The sequence below is a fragment of the Xenopus tropicalis genome, chromosome 2, assembly GCF_000004195.4.
Source record: "Xenopus tropicalis strain Nigerian chromosome 2, UCB_Xtro_10.0, whole genome shotgun sequence".
Taxonomy (NCBI): domain Eukaryota; kingdom Metazoa; phylum Chordata; class Amphibia; order Anura; family Pipidae; genus Xenopus; species Xenopus tropicalis.
Window position 1 is genome coordinate 140,064,930 of NC_030678.2, and position 16,436 is coordinate 140,081,365.

At 40.3% G+C, this 16,436-nt stretch overlaps 1 protein-coding gene across 1 annotated transcript in view; it reads right to left on the reverse strand.

Moving 5' to 3' along the window:
• Nucleotides 1-14,714, reverse strand: part of stac3 (SH3 and cysteine rich domain 3) — a 37,318-nt gene extending 22,604 nt beyond the window's left edge. Inside the window, 1 exon segment of the mRNA NM_001007506.1 lies at nucleotides 14,607-14,714. The gene's annotated coding sequence lies outside the window, so the exon portion shown is untranslated.
• Between the last annotated feature and the right edge of the window lie 1,722 nt (nucleotides 14,715-16,436).

Here is a 16,436-nt window from a genome sequence, read left to right on the forward strand (position 1 = left end):
TCTTAATAATGCTGGGATATTGCCATGTATATTTCTAATGAAAATATCTATCATTATTGTGATGAAGTTTAATATTTTGTATCTTATTAAAATGGTCAGGCTTAACCACTAATATCTAAATGCAGGCTGTAATGAATATTATTCATCATCAACAATTGCACAATAAGAACTATTGTTTGCTTTTGAAACCAATTTGCAAAATAAATGTAGGGAATCATTCAGCCCAATTACAGGCTGAAGAGTAATTTAATTGGCTGGGAGCCTCTGTGCACCTCTGGGTAAAAAGGAGGACCCAGAGAAAGACGGTTTTGGAGTCATTTCCACAGGGTGGGCATCAAGCCAGATCACAGGAAAGAGAGAGCAGCAGAGAAAGTAAAAGAGCTGTAACACTGTATTTCTGCAAAGGGCTGCTGTGTTCTCCAGCTTTGAGCTCCAGCCATTCCAGAGATTGTATTCTGTGTCCTGCTCAGATACCTGTGGGCGCAGGGTGCCAGCCTTCTGCACCCCCTGTGCGAGGACAGGTGTTTTTCATGAGCCTTCTACGTGGGCACCACTGCCTAAGCTCTTGGGGAAGGGACATATTGCCAGGGACTGAACTGAGTAAGTGCTTTGTCCAACCAGAGCAGGGTGTGGGACTATGGCACATTGAGAGTCTGTGCCAGGGGTTGTTAGACCACATGGGTTCCCCAGGACAGGATTACTGTTTATAGTAAATACTGCTGCAGGTTGTAAAGGGGAGACAATCCCTAGTTTTGGCTGATCCAACAATAGATCTGTGCAATAAACCTGTGGCAGATTTACAAGCCCTGTAGTCAGCAGCTCAGCCTTTGTTCTAAAAACACTCTTAAATTATTTGCTTTAGGAAAGATATCCTTCTATTGAATGAACACTTCAGCCTCTTCCTAATCAAATTCTATTTGTGTATATTAACAGGGCGTCGGTGGTAGTAACAAGGCAAAATGTGGTGTTCAAAAAAAAGTGTATCTTTTCAGCAGAAAATATTTATTTAGGCACAGTGCCCTGTCCAACATCTATTCCTACCTTCTTAGGGCTCTGGCACACGGGGAGATTAGTCGCCCTTGGCAAAACTCCCTGTTCGCGGGCGACTAATCTCCCCGAGTTGCCTACCCCTGCCATCCCACTGGCGAACATGTAAGTCGCCGGCGGGATGGCAGACGCGGCGGGGTGATTTCAGGAAATCGCCCCGCCGCAAGTCTTTTTCGGCGATTTCCTGAAATCGCCCCGACGCGTCTGCCATCCCGCCGGCGACTTACATGTTCGCCGGTGGGATGGCAGGGGTAGGCAACTCGGGGAGATTAGTCGCCCGCGAACAGGGAGTTTTGCCCGTGTGCCAGAGCCCTTAGTGGCTGTCACTAAACATTTATTCCATAAACACTATTAAGTAAAAACCGCTACATAGCATTGCTATTTGCTAATATTAGACTGTGATTACTGCCCCCCCTCTCCCCCCCAAAAAAGTCCTTTGTGGTTTAGGAGCCAGTGAATGACTTGTGATATATTTATATCTATGGGTCAACTATTCTACAACTTACGTCATACTCCTTCCTAACTAATGGGTGGTAGATTTAAAGATGTGACTGTGCCCTACAAACAGACAATGCACACAACAGCTGCATCTGTTACAGCATTGCCTGGCTGAGATAAAGAGGGGGAAAATATAGCCCTTCTCACTGTACTTGTTTCTGAACTGCAGCTCCCAGCAGCACAAGAGAATGGTATGACTTGTACTCAGCATCTGAACTACCAACATTTATTTGATTCAGATAATTGCTAATAGTTAAAGCTATGTATGCAGTTAGATGTTAATGCAAGGATGGCAGCTTTGCAAAGGCTATGCCTCAGTCAGGATTAATAAGTTATGAAAGTTTACCCTCTGTGGTTAGTATGTAAACTCTAGACCTTGATAAATACCGAAATGTAACCATAAAGTACCACCTTAAACAGTCTTGGTTATGGCAATGTTTATCAAAGCCCATATGGTTGGCCTCCTTTAGATACAATTTCCTCTCAATTACATTATCCCTCATATGGGTATAACTAAACAGGTAAGATATGTATGAATAAAACTGGAGACATAACTGAAACGGGCAAACCTATGTCATTAGACCAAACAAGAATTTTATGTATTGAAGGCAGTCAATGCTACCCACCCAAAAATCTCCTGAACTTTCTAAATGGCACAACATTTTAAGAGGAGTATCTTTTTCTACAGTCTTATGAACAAATGCAACAATGGGAAAGTGTCTTAGTTTGGCCTAAAAAGGCAAAAAAATGTATCCAAGTGCTGTCAGGGATACAGGCAATCAGCAGATATAGCACCTGTGATGGAATTGCTCCTTTCTACAGACATATTGGGACAACAGTTTGCGCTTATATCCAAATATCATCAGTTACTATTCCCCACAATCCAGCACAAGCTCTCTTTAACATATAAATGGAGGAAAAACCAAAAGACATTAAAACCATAGGGGTAATTTATAAAATCCCATGGCACACGTGCTAGAGCAAGGGGTGCAGGGGATCTGAGTGCAGCTTGCACTGAATACAGGGCACAACGTAGCCCAATTATAGGCAGGTGGTAGGTACAGGGCTCCATAGAATCAAGCTCTTTCCTGCACCCCATAACTTGGCATCTGAATCATGTGCCAGTTAAGGGGAGGGTTGGGGACAAGATAAGGATAGGTAGGGTATGCCAGAATACCCCCAGCCTGCTCCTCATAAATACAGTGCTGGCAGGAGTGTATTCATCAGGGTGGCAAAAGTATTTGCACTCAACAATGAACCTGCATCTATGGGTTCTCAGCACAGTGCAGGGTTCAAAGTGAGAAAAGCATGACAGTTTGCATCATGCACCCTACCTGGTATATAGTAAAAAGTCCTAATTTGCCCTCAACTGAAGCTATATTTAGAGTCAACCTGGAAAACCAATAATACCTTATTATAGTACTTGAATAGGAATAACTGTACTGGAATAGGTCAACAACCAAGTTCAATATGAGAAAATGTACAATGAATTCACAGAGAATGCACAAAAATGCCAGAAACAATGGGACAAATGGAAAAAGCACAGCAACAACCACATCTTATAAATAACCAAACAACTATGGCTCTCTATTCATTTTAAGCTTAATGGGGGCCTAAATTTTGAATCCAAATACTGTAAGCAATATCATATAGCCATAGTCCTCTTCCAGCTAAGCTCGGGCGCCCATAGTGTAAATACTCATATGTTTCAAATTTGCGTTTCTGCAGTTGCCAAACACAGTTTTTCTATAGCAAAGGAAGTCATCTTAGAAACAGTTTATCTTCTAAAATAACCATTGACAGAGAATATCTCCTGCATAGGTTGGCTTAGAATTTGTATTAGAAATATTTCAAAATATTACCTGCTGCATTTTCCTGTATTATCCGTGCTTATACCTTGTTCTGAATGAGTGTCTGATACATGACTGATCAATACCACCCTCCTCTTGGGTGTCCCACCCACCTTACACATGTGTTCCTGCAAATGAGATTTAAAGAAGCTAAAAATAAAAAACACTATGAGCCCTGATGACTGACAGCAAGTGGAAAGTAGGCTGGGAATATTATGTAATTACTGGCATTGTTATAGGGATTTCACTGCTGCTTGCCTTGGTCACTTTCAGCAAGAGTTGAAAGTTCATTTGGAAAAGGGATGTAGACCAAAACACAAAAAGTATGACTTCTCAAAAATATCTTATGCCAGTGCTGTCCAACTGGTGGCCCGCGACCCCCCTCTGTGTGGCCCCCCACCTGTCTGGCTGCTTTGATGGCTTAATTTTGTGTAAACTTTAAATGGTATCAGTACTGAGATTAACTGTCCCCCTGCATGATTATCACCTCAGATTCAGGCTGTAATCCCCTGTATTGTTTAAAAATGTAATCCCCTGTGTTGTGCACACCTTTTAATCTCTGCATTGTTCACCCCCTGCAGTGTTCACACCTCAGGCTTGGGCTGTAATCACCCCCATTGTTCCCCTGTTCACACCTCAGACATTGTATGTACTGCCTGGCCTATGCTGCCTGTGTATAGGCAGCATAGGGTAGGCAGAGTATGGCACATAGGCAGCATAGGGCAGGGAGGGTATGGCACCCACAGGCAGCATTGGGCAGGCAGAGTATGGCACCCACAGGCAGCATTGGGCAGGCAAAGTGCTGCCTATGTGTGCCATACTCTGCCTGCCCTATGCTGCCTGTGTGTGCCATACTCTGCTTGCCCTATGCTGCCTGTGGGAGGTGAACCTGGCAGGGGTTTGTTCCGGGAGTTTGTTAGCAGTTGGAAATAGTCATTAAATGGTCCCTAAAGTGTGTAATTATATGCTGGGGTTGCTGTGCTATCCACAGGGGAGGAGGAGGCATATGGATTTCAGGGTGTGTCTTAATATGACATAATATAATTCTTTAACATATGAATGATGGTTGATATCCCTGCAGGGACCATTGTGATAAAATGGGTGTGGTTTAAAATGGGGGAGTGGCCAAAACTGGCTTCCATTAGCGGCCCTCCACCACGTATGCAAGAGAAATTCCGGCCCTCGGCACCGCAGAAGTTGGACAGCACTGTCTTATGCCATGAAAGTTGGCTGCAACTGCCACTGCATTGAGAATTTGATTATGGGAGTAATGTCTTCTATAGATAATGGGAGCAGAGTCACACCTGGTAGAGGAAAGGACAGGGGAGCATGTCAGATCCCTATTTCACAAGAGCAGGACCACCATATGAATAGTAAAATGTATGTATGTACAAACACAGAATCTGTTATCCAGAAATCAAGGAACAAGAAATTTCCTAAACAAAGCAATGCTATTCCCCATAATGTCCTAGTTAATACACAAGGCCTGATCCACCAAGGGCAGGGATCCCCAACTCGTGAACCACACTCATATGTGAAAAGTGTTGGTGAGCCATACAAGCATAAGAAAGTTAATTGTGGAAGCCAAATAAGGTCTGTGATTGGCTATTTGTTAGCCCCATGTGGGCTGCTGGCCTGCAGGAGGTTGAAGTAAAACTCTGTGTCTCTGTTCTTCCAAAACTTCTCTCCAAACCACAAATTTAAAAATGGGCACCTATTCTGAGGGCACTGGGAGCAACATCAAAGGGGGTTGTGAGCAATATGTTGTTCATGTTGAGCCAATGGTTGGGGATCACTGACCAAGAGCTATGCAACAGTGCAGAAGCATTAATGGCCTCAGAACTGAAGCCCTTTTAGCCCCATACACAGCATTCTGCTCAGCATTGACAGGTGCAAGGGCCCCCAGGACTTATTGCCTCACATCAGCAAATAGAAAGTCCAATCCATCCTAGTGCCTTATCTTCTCTAGCCCCCATGGCTTGTACATTCTGACAAACAAGCAATGTGCCAGTGGATACAGGCAGCAGTGCATACAGAAAGGCAAAGCTATGTGTACTGCAGTCAAGGAATTCTAAGAGAGTCGTGCAGAGAGTTGGCCCAATAAGGAAATTTAAACCAAGGTAAATTGCAAAAATGTCAGTTTTCACTATAGAAATTGCTCTTTACCCAGCCGAGAATGGCTCCTCCTGCTTACCATTGAGTCGAGCACTATAAGTACCACTGGGTTAGGGGAGATGTATTAATCCTAACTATCCTATTGGGCTTTTAATATCTTGTATTTTCAGTAGCATCACTTCCCAAGACCTAAACAAACTGAATAATTAATCCCATATTTTGGCATATTAAACAATAGGTATAAAAACAAATTTTGTAACACATGTATTGTTTTCCAGTATCTAGAAAGCCATTATCCAGAAAGATCCAAATTACGGGAAGGCCATCACCTATAGAGTTTATTTCAAGTAAATAATTTCCATTTTTGAAAATTATTTCCTTTTTCTCTGTAATAATAAAACAGTACCTTGTACTTGATCCTATAATTATCCATATTAGAGGCAAAACAATCCCATTGTGTTTAATTAGGGTGAACCAATTTACAAAAACACCCCTTATCCTGAAAACCCCAGGTCCCAAGCATTCTGCATAACAGGCCCTATAGTTGTACTGTCATTTACCTACTACTGTTTTGGGCCACTGAAATGAAATTATGGTAAATGTAATATAATATGTCTTTTAAAAATACACACTTGCATTAACATATGTGTCTTTAAACTCAGAAACCCACAAACATCACTAAACCCGCTGCTTATTTTAATACTGTGTCTCAAAGCATTCAGAAAGTCCTCATAGGGCTGATGTAGAAGCACTCGCAACATAGAAGCACTCACAACATAGAAGCACTTGCAACATAGAAGCACTCGCAATAATTTTACCACTCAGGGTGTTATAGTGAATGCTGGTAGGTAAATTCAAGTTCTCTATGAGTGAAGAGAAAAGACTGGAAAGAACTGATTTAAAAAAAGTTGTTGTTAAAAAGCCCACTGGATATGGACACTTGATATATTGCAGCCTTAATAAAAAATGGATTGAAATTGTTATTTAGTCTCTGGAATTAATACTTACATTACCGTATATACTCGAGTAAAAGCCGCTCGGAATATAAGCCGAGGTACCTAATTTTACCGAAGAAAACTGGAAAAACGCATTGACTCGAGTATAAGCCTAGGGGGGGAAATGCAGCAGCTACTGCTAAGTTTCAATAATCAAAATAAATACCAATAAAATTACATTAAATGAGTGGGGTATGTGTTTTTAAATATTTATTTCAACAGTAAAGTAGCTCTAGTGGAGAAGAGGGTCAACAAATACAATATGGTATCAATTATGATACCTTAAGAGCACTACCCCCTTAGCTCAATGAGCAACCCAGCTAACACAAAGAGTTAAAATCCTTCAAAACTATATATAGTTTATATCGAATATAAAGTGCAATGTTTAGTGTAGGACAGAGGGTGCTAGTCTGGAGGGACCCATGGCACCCGACTCGAGTATAAGCCGAGGGTGACTTTTTCAGCACATTTTGGGTGCTGAAAAACTAGGCTTATACTTGAGTATATACAGTATTTCTTATCTTTTACATATAGTAATTCCAGCTGGCTGATACACGGATAGATATTTCAATAAGAGTAACTTGCTCCAGCTAGTACTACATAGTACAGGTATTGGACCCCTTATCCGGAAACCCATTATCCAGGAAGTTCCAAATTATGGAAAGATCATCTCCCATAGACTCCATTTTAATCAAAAAATTCGCATTTTTAAAAATGGAAGCCAAAACATTGGCTTTAATTACTGTTTAAATATTTTTTTAGCTGACTAAGAAAGTCAGCCCCCTTATCCAGAAAACCCCAGGTCCCGAGCATTCTGGATAAAGGGTTCCATATCTGTATAGCCTGGGTATGTGGGCAGTAAAGGGGGTTTGATGCACATTTCTTGTGCAAATTGTTGCTTTTATACATTGCAGGTATTTGCAGTTTGTATTTATTTGAATATCATCAAGGTGTTTGTTCACTGGCCTTATGCGCTATTCTAAAGATCCTGTCACATGTTCACATATGTAAATGATATTTCCCCACCCCAATTAGGTATTGGGAGGAGCTGTTATCTTTATATATCCTGCTCCATAAATAGAGTTAGCACCTTTACTTTCTTGTTATACCAAACTTTGAGTCGAGGGAGTAGGCAATAATGTCACAGGGCGGGAAAATGGACAGAGAGGGTGGGAATATGGCGTATAGGTGAGTCTGTACTTATAAGGAGTAATCCTTTAGTGGAGAGGGTTAGGGAAGGGAGGGCTTTGTAAGGTATTACAAATTTACTGACAATTATATTTCCGGTAAATTTGCAATGTCAGTCCCGGCTCTAGCTGATGATTTACTGGCTGGGCAGGTCAAATACCAGCCAGATGGTAACCCTATCCATAAAACACCACTGAGCCTCTGGGCTCATGTTCTGTCCTACACTGTCATTTATGTAGTATTGCAGGGTTGTGCTGGAATTTATTATATGATCACATACTCTAGGAGTTCTTCTAGTGTCTCACTTCTGTACTTGATTTGAGTGTAGCCATGAATGAAAGTCACAAAGTACTTGTTTCCACCTGGTGTTACGTCCTCATTGGTTTTCAAAATCTTAGAGTAATGTCAAAGGCTTTTCCGGAAGCTTTTGGCAATGTGGCTTTTAAAACAGTCCCACGTGATATAGGTATTTTGCTCTTACACATGGTTCTTTCAACTTGCAACTACACCAATGCACCGCTTCAGCCTGTCTTGCCAAGGTTTCAAATAAAGGGCATGCAGATGCACATGAGCCCTGGTATTAACTTGAGGGACTGTTACTTCCAAGGGAAATTAAGTACATTAGAGGGGATTATAGGCAGATGGGGGATGTTCTTTTTTCCCATAAAAACAATCAACGCACCAGAGGTCACCCCTTTAGATTAGAGGAATGGAGCTTCCATTTGAAGCAGCGTAGGTGGTTTTTCACGGTGAGGGCAGTGAGGTTGGGGAATGCCCTTCCTAGTGATGTGGTAATGGCAGATTCTGTTAGTGCCTTTAAGAGGGGCCTGGATGAGTTCTTGATCAATCAGAATATCCAAGGCTATTGTGATACTAATATCTACAGTTAGTATTAGTGGTTGTATATATAGTTTATGTATGTGAGTGTATAGATTGGTAGGTGTGGGTTGTGTGTGCTGGGTTTACTTGGATGGGTTGAACTTGATGGACTTTTTTCAACCCTATGTAACTATGTAACTATGTAACATGTTGCACCTACATACACACAAGCTAGCAGATCCCACACATGGCCATAGTCATATTTTTATACCTCAGTTCATTCATTTCTGATGAGTGGAGTAAGTGATGACTTTACCTTCAATGTCTCCACTTTTGCCCTTTAGTTAGAGTTTATAGAGAGTGTTTTGTTCTGAGCCATAATTAAGCATAGCAAAAGTGAGTATTGATTCTTTCTTACTTCAATGGCATTCATTAGAGCTCCATATGATTCTACATCCAAGTAAAGTAGCTTTATGACTATATAATGGCCTCTTCAGACTCCTTCAGTTAAGATTTTTAGGAGTAAATTTACGTAGCCTTATATGTCCTGATGGTTTTTCAGATTGAAGTTGTGTTGCTTGTGCAGCAGTTATAGCTATAGTTATAGCTATGTAAATGTAGCATTTTGTGCAGGAACCTCAGTGCTTTCTATATATCAGCTGATCATCTTCCACTCTAAACAGCCCCTTGTTTAACTTGCCTGTTCCATTTAGCCAGAGGTACCTATACACTGAACATGTCTCCCAGATCATATTTACACAGCAGCTTTACCCCTTAGCAGGTAGCTGCTGCTGTTTAGTATTACCATGCCTGATCATAAGTGGTGGCCATTTCTCGAAGTCCTCAGGCCATTTGTGTTTTATAAGAGATTTACAGAATCAGTTTGCAGTCTGCATGTATAGTCTGTTAGTGCGCTAATCTGTAAACAACATAACTTGTTGTCTTTTGCAACAGATCCAGAGAGGGAAGAATGAATCAGAACACTGACCATAACCTAGGGAGGAGGAGAATACGCACATACATGCATTAAATCTTACTGGAGTGGTTGTCCGTTTTTTTTCTTGATTAAGCACCCCCTGGTGGACCAACCTTTGTTCAGCTCCCCTTGTAGCACATAATCAGGTTACACAAATACAAAAATATTGGTGTATTATAGTTCCAAGAACATCTAAGACATGATAAATAAGTATTCATCAAAAACAATGTCCTAGCTTAAAGGAAAACTATACCCCCAAACAAACGGTCTCTTTAAATAAGCTCGTAAGTAAAACCCTGCTTCACCTAAATAAACCATTTTCATAAAAATTTACTTTTTAGTAGTATGTGCCACTGGGTAATCCTAAATAAAGAATTAAGGGCCTCCCCCTGGGATCATAGGATTCACAGTGCACACAAACAAGCCAAGGCACACATACATGCTAGGTCCCATCAGCCAATGAATGGACAGAGTTCTGCCTTTTGCTCCCATACTACTTCCTGTTACAGTTAGAGCTACATCACTTCCTTTCAGCTGATCTCTGAGGGGGCACACAGCCCATCACTAAATGGTGGCTCAAGGGAAAGGATGTAATAGGGCAATATTTACTGATATATATTCCAGCAAGATTCTTTAATAGGTCACTTAACATAATATAAATATCTGTTGGTTATGTATTCATTCTGGGGGTATAGTTTCCCTTTAACTGTGAGCTTTCAGGTGTATCTAGGAGGGAATAAGAATTTCTCCACAAATCTTACTGTAAATGGACATTAGTCTTTAGTCCACCCTGTCACTGCCCAGGCCACTACAAAAGGGCCATCACTAGGGTTTGGCAACTGCTGTTATAATATTTATAATTTATTGTCAAAAAATGTTTACAAATCCTTGCTAGAATTTCTTTTGGTGATTGTTTTGGCAAATATACGCTTTTTGCACCATACCAAACAAAGAAAAAAATGTAAATTTTAAGCACATGCTTAATACATAATACAATTGAATCTTTGGAATAAAAAAAAAACAAAAGGGATACTCCCCAAACAAATGTCAATAACAGCATTGTACAATGATAGTATCCAAAGTGTTAAAGGGGTAGTTAACCTTCAAGTAAAATGTTAATATGCTATGGAAATGCAAATTCTTTTCAATTGGTCGTCATTTTTTATTTTTATTGTTTTTTTTTTAATTATTTGCCTTCTTCATCTGACTTTTACAAGCTTTCATATGGGGGTCATTGAGCCCAGCAGCCCATAAATAATTGTTCAGTGAAGCTACATGTCTATTGCTAGTGTCATTTTTTATTACTACTCTGCTGTTCATATTCTAATCTCTAAACCTGCCTGGTTTCTCTGGTAATTTGGAGCCTAGCATACAAAAAGAGAGGGGGATTGATCAATGCACATTCCCTGGTCCCCTGTTTCATACAGTAAGTAAATTGTCTATGCTAGTGCATGTATTGACAAAAAACAGGGGTTTTTAGTTACAAAATTATGATCATAAGATTGGTAAGCCACCATACCACGTCAAGGTAAACCCCATATGGTGGTCCTATCTATTTACCTCTGGTCATATTTTTCTAAGGCTGTCACTCCCGTGCCCTGTTGCCATTCTTGACCTGGGGGCTGGTTTGAGTCAGAGGGCTTAGTCACTCCCATGCCTTCTGCTTTTATAGAGAGAGATTGCCAGGACCACAGCTTGGTTCTACGGGCTTAATCCTCCCCCACGTGGCTTGTAAAGGAGAAGACTGCTATGGGCAGTAAGTTTGCTCCATCATAGTCATGTAGAAGTTATTGCAGCAGAATACAGATACTTCTCTTGATTTGTGGCTTCAGCAGAGTGGATTTCACTAGGGAAGCTACAAGTTTTTCTCTTGTTTTAGACATTTCCAGTATCTACAGGTATGTGAGTCTCTGCTCCATAGAGCATACAGTGGAAGTAGGGTGCCAGAAGGTTACAAAGGTTCTAAATTCTGAAGAACAAAAGAATGTAACGAATGCAGAGATCAATCCCATGCCTCTCTGAGTCAGAATGTAATGACAACCTTTTTCTGGAGCCGCCAGCTTTGTCACAGAACAGCTGAGCTTCAAAAAGGCAGGATTCAGCCTCTATTAATTTTTCGCCCCCTTTGTACACTGCCATAAAAATGGTTGATTCATAAATACTGACTTACCATAAGTTTATTTTGGCTGCTATCTAGATACAGTAGCCTACAGAGTAATCCAAATACATGAGGCTAAAATACAGGATTGTGCTAACTAGCATTATATCTGTGTGTTCAAGGTATGGGACCTGTTTTCCAGAAGGCTCAGGGTTCTTTCCATAATGTATGTATGTATATCTTTATTTATAAAGCGCTACTTATGTACGCAGCGCTGTACAGTAGAATTCATTAATACAGACAGGGGGTTAAAGATAATGGATAAATACAAAAGATAATGGATAAATACAAAGTACAACAATAAATACAAGGTGCAGTTGGAATAAGAGTCAGAAACACAAGATGAAGGAGGTCCCTGCCCCGTAGAGCTTACAATCTATATGGATCTATAATTTGGATCTTCATACTTTAAGTCCACAAAAAAAAAAATAATTAAACCGTTAAACAAACCCAATGGATGGTTTTACCACCAATATGGATTCACAGCTTAGCTACCATCAAGTACAAGGCACTGTTTCATAATTACAGAGAAAAAAAAATAAAATTATATGGGTAAAATTGAGTCTATGGGAGATGTCCCCTTCCATTATTTGGAGCTTTCTAAATAAATGGTTTCCAGATAACAGATCTCATACCTGTATCCGACATCTGATCCAGTCAGTAAATGCTTTCTTTGAGGATCCCTATGGGTGCCATGTGTAATCTAATGAAGCAACAGAACATTGTATTTCGTACCGAAAACTGCTAGTTCACTGAATGTTTTGGAACTATGAAAATTCTTTCATCTCATATTTTGTACAGGGAACCGCTAGTTCACAGAATGTTCTGGAACTATGAAAATTCTTTCATCTCATATTTTGTACAGGGAACCGCTAGTTCACAGAATGTTCTGGAACTATGAAAATTCTTTCATCATCGTATTTTGTACAGAGAACCACTAGTTCACTGAACGTTCTGGAACTATGAAAATTCTTTCATCACAAGGGTGTTCTAGAGCTGTTGGCGCCATACTCCCTACCAGCTGTATTCCTATATGCCACCTACACATTGTTTAAATACCATTGTTTGAATGCATGCAGTATAATTACGCAAATACAGCAAGCAGAAAACCATAGACGCCTGAAGCTTTCGGTATATTAACCACAGACAGTGCTTGGGGTTTTGTGGACAAACTATTTTCGTAAGCAGTGTAACTGAAGCCCTGGAGATATTAAAAGCCATGTTTGATGGCTGATAACAGCTGTACTCTGTCTGAGCGCTCTGATGGGACATCATCCCACACAAATTCTAAAGGCTTGGCAGCTGACTGTATACTTTTTGTAGATGCGAGGGGTTAAAATTAACAGCTTATGTGTCCAAAGACAGGACAGAAACAGTGAATGTGACACAGGCAGTTTGCATCTTGTTGTAAAGAGAAAGCACCTTCCAAAATATTTGGATGGAAGTAGATGTAGATGCTGGCACTCATACTCACACACATACTGTACATGTATAAAGGCTGCTACTGAATGGAAGAACATACTGGTGTTTCTTATTGGGGAGTCTTTGGCAGCACCTGAGTGATGTGTGTGTTTCACACTACCTTACAGCCCCAGGAGGCAGCTATTAGGACCAAACAAGAGGTAAAGAGATTAAATTACATTAGATCCCCTAACATATCTAGTATGGAATTATCCTAGAATAAATAAAAGTTAAAGACAAGAGAAGACAATTTTTTTGGCCACTAACCATTCCATTTTAGCTAGGGCAGTCTCATGTTTTGGGTTATGAAATGGTCGCAGGCTTACTGAAAAGTGGGTGGAGTTATGGGCAGGTTTGGGTGTGGTCTTGTGGAGTGGAAACATGGCCACAAATATCCCCATTTTTAATCAGCATTGGCAGGAATGTAAGCGGATGTTTGGCAAAGTGCCACTGACACACCCACTAAAGTTTATTGCTTACACACTGGGAGGAAAGATGGGTGATCACAGTGGGTTTTGAAAATGAGTCGATTAGATAAGATATGCCTATAAGCTATTTTATTGGTTCTCTAAAATGTATGGCAGCCAACTTGTTTCACAGCATGAAAAAAATTATCAGATTATAATGTCGGGGGGAATGAATAAGCAGTAGAATGTTTGAAAAATGTTTTAACTACTAGGCAAGACTTAAAGAAACAAGATCTGTTCGATTTTCTTTTACTTATGATATAAAATCAAATTGCAACAGTGTTTTGGTTTGCGCTGCCTAAGCTTAGTTTTCCAGCATTCCGTGTATCCATTTAAGGACTGTAAAGGCTGCAGTGATGGAAACAGTGGGTTCCGGACCGGTGCTCCATGACTCTTATAACCAAATGTTATTTTATAAGGATAGCTAGAATCTCAGCCATAAGGCAGAAGTAACAGGATATAGACATTAAATGCAAACATAAAGATAAATAAAATATTTCTAAAACTGAAATAAATCACTGTCACAAGAAATCCCTATACAGTGATCTAAAGTATTAGAACAAACACTATAATGATTGCATCCCCTGTAAAGCAATAAATCTTTGTCTAAAGAGCTTACAATTTGTGTTAAGCATTTGTTAGTGACTTGCTATAGTCAGAAAAGCAAATGAAACCAAGGTAATGTGCCTATTTCAGGAATAGGCATCTTGCCCCCTTTCCCCCATAATTCTTGCTGAACTACAACTATCAGAATCCCTGCGCTTCTGCCTCAGCTGAAACACTACAGTTCCACTGTATTTAAACTCACAAAAATATATCATTGCTATAAATAATGATAAAGATCAATATATTTATTAACAACCTTGATGTGGCCGAAACATTGTGTATGTGGAATTTTCTTTACAAGATAACTAAAATGAAATCCAAGCAGGTACATGATATTTTGTTTTATGTGGCATAAAGATCATTTAAAAGGAAATACAAAGAAGCATTAAAGGGCAAACAGAAATGGCGTACAATGCCTAGACAAACCTTACACACCTGTAGTTCTCAGATGGGGATCTACTGGAACATTTTGTCTTCAGAAGGCACTTTCAGACCTTAGGTGAGGGGCACAGAGATCCTTCGTTCACTCCTCTCAGATAATGAAACAAACTGCTCCTCAGAGGAGAGGGAGTGACAAGTGTGGAGGTGACAGGACAGCTGAGAGGCAAAGGCTGACACAGAGAAATCGGAAACTTTACAAGCAGCCATAGCACGGAGGCAGTAGGCCCAACCAGGAATTGGAGAGGTGGCTGAGAGGTGGGAAACTGAGGAAAGCGCAGGAGTCATTTCATTCCTGGGAGTTTGTCACACACACAAAACAATTCCTATTTTTACTGGAATTCAACTTGGAAATGATAATATGTTTTGGTTTTAAATGTGCTTTTTTTTCCCTCTTTCCCACTAATGAATATGAAATGCCAGGAAAAGGCTTCAGGCCTGTTTGTGGTTTGGCAGAAGGAATTCCAGAAGGGAGGCAAACAGAAAGGTAAATTATTCAGAAGAAAGAAAAACATCTATAAAGCTTAGATTGCTTAGATTAAATTGCTCTGTGAAATACTAAAGGTTATGTGTTGGGGAATCACCAGTTTATATGCTTTGTGTAATATAAAAATGGCAGTCAGTATGCTAAGCATTGGAAGATATTTTACCCAACACATTCACTGCATTCCATGGATAGAATTCAAGAGACTCAAAACATTCCAACACTGGCTCTAAACATTCTGTTATAATAATTTCAGGAAATGTGTTTCACCTTTAAATTAATTTCATGGGATGGCCAATTTTTAGCAACTTTTCAATGGTCTTTTTATATTTTTTGTATCATTTTGTGCAGCTTTCAAACGGGGGTTACTTATCTTTCTATTCATCCACTCTACTATTCATATTCCAGTCTCAAACTACTGCCTGGTTGCTAGGGTAATTTGAAACTTAGCAACCAGATAGCTGCTAAAATTCCAAACTGAATAGCTGCTAAACAAAAAGCTAAATGCATTGAAACCACCAATAATAAAAAATGAAGACCAACTGCAGATTGTCTCAGCATGTCACTCTCTACATCATACTAAAAGTTAACAGTGGCGTAAGAATGGAGGAAGCAGACCCCACAGTCACCAGGATGGGGGGGGGGGCAGGGGACAGGGGGGCCCGGACCACAGGGGTTGCTTCCTCCAGTACTGCATATAAATCTCTGCTCCGCGTCAGCTTTCAGGTAAGAGAACAGGCAGGTGTGGGGATTCATATGGGAGTGGGCACAGAAGCCAATTCAGGGGGGCAGGGGAGTCTCCAATGAGTCTCCTTGATGACCAAAGAACACAACATTCTATTTTTTTTTTTATTCTGTTCAAAATCTGGAGAATTATTCTCATAGCATAAAAAAGTGTACATTTTATTGTGACGCTCTTCCGTTTAGTGCTAATGTGCAGCTAGATTTGTTACGGGGGGGGGTTAACTTTCTAGAATGGAGCAGCTATAAGTTTATATGTGTTTCCAGCACCAGTTTGCTCGTCTGCTGATGCACCATGCGCAGGGCAACATCTTGATCAGCAGATGGAATAGTGGTACAAATGATCAACCAGTGATAATAAAAACAATTAAATGTCACCCGTTTAGAGGAGGCACAGGGTTGTCACCCTATTATATATGGCAGAGCATCTTTCATACAAAGAGCAGATAATGGGGAAGCCAAACAAACCACACAACATGGGTTTGACCTGCTGAAGCTACAAGTCAGTAACAGTTAGAGGGCTGCAGGTATGTACTGAAACTTTGTATCTTCACTGTCTCTGCTCTACCCTTACACTTACCCTGGCCTTGGAT